Below are 5,130 nucleotides of genomic sequence, written 5' to 3'. Positions count from 1 at the left end.
CCTATCGAACATATGGAAACCACATTAATGCCATTCCATCCATTACAATGAGCCCCGTCCTCCTATAGCTCGTCCCACCAGCCTCCTATAGCTCCTCCTACTTCGGGATCGCAGTGGCATGAAAAGTGTTTCCCGTTTGACAACAGCTGAGTGGATGCCCTGTACCAAAATTAAGGAATAGTGGGAATCATTGCGCATTGATGACGCATTCTCAGTAGGATGCCTAGTATGCTGATATGTTGCTTTCTGCATTCATTTTTACTAAACCGTAGGCATACGTTCTTAATAGTATGTTGTACGATTAGTTGTTGAATAAATCCCTAATTAACGTACAAGGCTTTAAAAAAGTATTTGTGCGTAATCACGGTAGGCCTGCAGAGTATACCCAGTGTTAAATATATACAATATATTCATTAGGAAAACAATTATACGACTATCTTGTCTGTACCTGCACGGATGCTGTTGCGCTAAGCTAGTCACCTGATATTTGCTACCCAGTTTATTATTTTAGGAGAGTAGTAGCCTATCGATTGTCTCTCTAATATTTGTCATCTGGTGTATTTGCTTCAGTCTCAATTGTTTAATCGAAGTTTTCGCTGCCAGCTCCTGATATCAGTGCATAGAAACTACACTGTCCTGAATTAGCCTAGAGCCCAGCTATAACCTGTCCCGAGCTTGTTTTCCTTGGCTAAACTAGCTGGACTATGCTAGTTTTCGTCCTCATTGTCAAACTTCATAAATACTGCACCCTCAACATCAAAACTCCTTTGCTAGTTATACAATCATGTAACTAAGAAATTCGCTGGAAAGAAACTTAAATAATGTATTGTTTTGTTGAATAGTCATGACTGGTTCGCGCAATCTGTCAACGATGTCCTTCCCCCTCATTGCTACTTAACGCAATATAATTTCTACTTCGTTCCCATGGTGCCCTTATGGCAGCCTAGGGTGATTTGCTCTGCTGTTTTTATTGAAATGTATTGTTTTAAGTGTTATGTGCATTGTTTTTGATTAACCTTTTTGTTTTTGGGTAGCTAGCTAATTTTCCCCCAACATCGTACACCCCCTAACCTCGGACACTCTAGCGGTTGATGGACTAAATCACCTCGAGCTCAACATTTAAATGGACTGGGAAAAAACGGTACCTTTTGCGACTAACGACACCCTTCTAGCTAGCTGACCACCGATTTTCAGTGCAATTTATGTAAATGAGGTTAGGTTTTGAGTGTTTTCAAAAAAGTTATATCTGTACACATTTTGTGGAACACGCTGCATATTGAAAAATTCGACTGCGCGACAGACCACACATTTAATAGCCACATTTTTACCTCTGAAATATAGCTAACGGATTTTCTAATGTTGCTAGCTTAGTTGCTAAATGTTGATAGAACTGCTAAGAAAGCAAAAAGGAAAGAAATTGTAAGCGTTAGATAATACATATCACGAAAACAGCTGAATGTTGTCAAGCTTTACCGTATCAAAATTGGAGTCCTCTGACCATTAACTTTTTGACATCTATCACTGTTGGCTAAGTTTCATCTTACAACAGCTACATAGAGGCAGTATTTAGTCAAATTTTACAATGTATGCATCAATATTAAACTAAATGGGACACTCATTTTCATTACAGATAACAAACAAAATACGTGGGTACACTTTAAGTTAGTGAAAACTTTCATCACCTTTCAATGCCTTAGCTTTGAAATGTAAATGTTTATACATATTCAGATTGAGTTATCTTTCTAAAATGTGTATAGTATGCCAAGTTATTTAGCTACATGTATTAACACCACAGCATGGAGAAGGTCAAGAGGAAGCAGTGGAGTGAGGTGGACATGTTCCATTCCATGGAGGACTGTGGGGCAGGGATGGCTATCCGCCAGGCTGCCAAGGTTAGGCATCTTTTGTTTTTAGGAGATTACCATGTGTATGTGAATTTTATCTGCTAGTAACAGTTTTCTTTTCTTATCTACCAAGGTGCATGGTGTACCTGCCAGTGCCTCCCAGTGTGCAACACCTGTAGGAGCCGCCGGAGTCCACAGCTGCAGAAGAAGGCCACGTGCCTACTCTACCGGCCACACCATCGTCGGCCCCTCAACCCCACCATTACAAACACCAGCTCCTCCAAGCCATCGTCTGCAGTTTTGTCCACCAATCCCCCCCTGTCTGTCACCACCAACACGACCTCCTCTGGACAAACTGCCTCCTCCGTCTCCCCTGGTCACACCACCATAGCAGCCTCATCTGGTGTCCCTGCCCCCTGCAATTTGAATACCGCCACCTCCACAGGTAAACACATGTTAAATTACGAAAAAATTACTTATGTTTTATAAAACAGCACTGTAAAAATAAAAAATCTCTCTTTACATATCTACAGTACATAGCACCAGCCCTCAAGTCATCTCCACCTCCTCCAAAACCTCTGCAGCTTCCTCCAGAGGTATTGATGTAAAAAAAAAGTTGAAAAGGGTTTTCATGAAACATGCTCTGTCTAACACTACTTTTTCTCAAACTGCAGCACAGAAAAGGAAGAGAAAAGCTCCACCGGTCACATCTGTCACGCCACCACTCTCAGGTACTTCATCATCTGTTTTTCTCTCTCTCTCAGTTGTATCAATTACTATTGTTGTTGAAGAACTTCTACATTTTGCAAAACCATATTAATCCATTTTTATTATTATTTTATATAAAAGAAGACACCTGCTGTGCTCGCTACGGGGAGCATGATCCGCCTGCAAGCTCCTCTCAGGAGTGTAGATCCGAGGTGCCATGGGTGTGCTGTGACTTCTGCCAGCACTGGTTCCACTGCAGGTGTGTGCAGTGGGATCAAGAGGTAGCGGTGGAGCTGGATTTCTATTGTGATTTTTGTGACAATATAGGTCGAGATTTAATTGTTTGTTTTGTTTGTGTTCATATGAAATTATTTATTTGTACAAAAGTCTAAAATATTATATTTATTGAACCCATCTTGTGTATTTCTTCCTTTACTTTCCAAGTGCACCTCTGCAACAAACTCCAACAGTGTTTTCATTGTTTGTCAATGCACATAACTGAAATTAGTTTTATTTGATGTAAATTATTAATACTCATTTTAGTATTCAACTGTTATCTATTTTTTTTTTAAACATAAGATTCATCTGTAAAACAAATTAGACATTTGGTTACAACACTGAATATGTTGGTGAAGAACCATTTTTTAAGAGTCCACAGGAGGGCACACCGGGCTACGCAATGAAAAGCTGACAGGCAAGTCATAATTTTTTACAGGAAGGCTAGCCAACTATCTAGTAAACACTACGGGTACGTGGTTGGTGTCTCTTCTTTGAACAAAATAGTAAGGTGGCCAATAACGGGTCGTATGCCGATAATACGGGGCATATTTTTTTGCTAAACCGCTTATCAAAAAGCTGATAATAGTAGTATTTCCACTGAAATGTCAATCTTGCTAATTGCTAACCCGTTAGCTAACATTTTTATGACACCAATAATCACATAACATTGATGGCTTGATCACAAGATAACACTGTTGAAGGTAATATTTATTAAACGCTGTTGAATATGCCGATAATACGGGGTTCCACGGTAAATAAAAGTATTGATCTAATCATTTTTAACCTCAACGTTGAAATTGGACAATACATTTTACTTTTCTGTCATCAAGTATATCTAGCCGCATTTTCTTTTGAATACCTGAATTGAAGAGTTTCACCTATTGGTTGCATTCGTAAATTCACTCTGGCCATCTACTCCGATTTCAGAGCACTCTCGTCTGAGTGTGCCAGAGCACCCGTTGAATGTGGCCGGTGTCAGTAAACGTAGGCAAAAAAAGCGTAGTTAAATTGTTGCCAGCAGCACAATTACAATCACCAACGCTCTTGATAACATGAAAACAGCCTAACTAGCTCTGCTAGGGCGAGTAAAACGGTCAGTGAGGTGTTCTCCCATTTGTGTCTGGAAGTAGCTAGCCAACGTTAGCTTGGGTGCTTGACTGCGGTTGTGTGGTCCGAACGCTCGGATCAACCCTACTCCTCGGCCAGCGTCCAGTGTGCGCTCTGAATTTATGAATGGACAATCTGACAACGCTCTGAATTTATGAATACCCAGAGCGCATTTACGAACACACCCATTATCTCATGGAGGACTAAAGTATCCTGAACAAAAATATAAACGCAACATGAGCTGAAATAAAAAATCAGAGACATTTTCCATTCGTACAAAAAGCTGTGCACAAATTTGTTTAAATCCTTGTTAGTGCGCATTTCTCCTTTGCCAAGATAATCCATCCACTTGATAGGTGTGGCATATAAAAATGCTGATTAAACAGCATGATCATTACATATGTGTACCTTGTGCTGGGGACAAAAGGCCACTAAAATGTGCAGTTGTCACACAACACAATGCCACAGATGTCTCAAGTTGAGTGTGCAATTGACATGTTGAATGCAGGAATGTCCACCAGAGATGTACCAGAGAATTTGGTAGTACGTCCAACCGACCTCACAATGGCAGACCACATGTAACCACGTCAGCCCAGGACCTCCACATCCGGCTTCTTCACCTGCGGGATCGTCTGAGACCAGTCACCTGGACGATAAAACAAACCCTTAGTAAGGTGCTCAAAAAAGGTCTTCAACTTGAATCCTACCTAAAAAGCTTAAACATTAAGGACGGCGGTAGGAAATCCATTCATAAGCCAAGAGTCCACACAGAACTGTACGTCACCCTCTCTGCAGTGCAGATTCTGACTCTGCAGCAAGTTTTTTTAAAAGTATATGGTCCGCCTCTCACTCAGGTCCATTTCAGAGTGGCACTGTTTAATGGCAGTCTGACAAACAACACTACTATTACAAGACTTAAATCAGTGACAATGGCCTGGGACTATTATGTTTGAAGGAAATAATCTAAAAAATGAAAACTACCAGGTTGACAAGCCAGTCTTATTGGAAGGAAATTGTAGGCAATTACTCCTCAAATGGTCAAGTTGTGAGGTTTGCTAGAAGGTAACTAATATAATACTACATTAAATTTTGGCATTTATGTAGAGAAACTAATTACACACACAATTGTGACAATTTAAAATGACTTCTCAGTCTCCTGTAGTTTCTAATGGGTAGTAAATTCACACAAAAA

The sequence above is a fragment of the Coregonus clupeaformis genome, chromosome 14 (assembly GCF_020615455.1).
Source record: "Coregonus clupeaformis isolate EN_2021a chromosome 14, ASM2061545v1, whole genome shotgun sequence".
Taxonomy (NCBI): domain Eukaryota; kingdom Metazoa; phylum Chordata; class Actinopteri; order Salmoniformes; family Salmonidae; genus Coregonus; species Coregonus clupeaformis.
Note: the sequence above shows the minus strand (reverse complement) of the source record.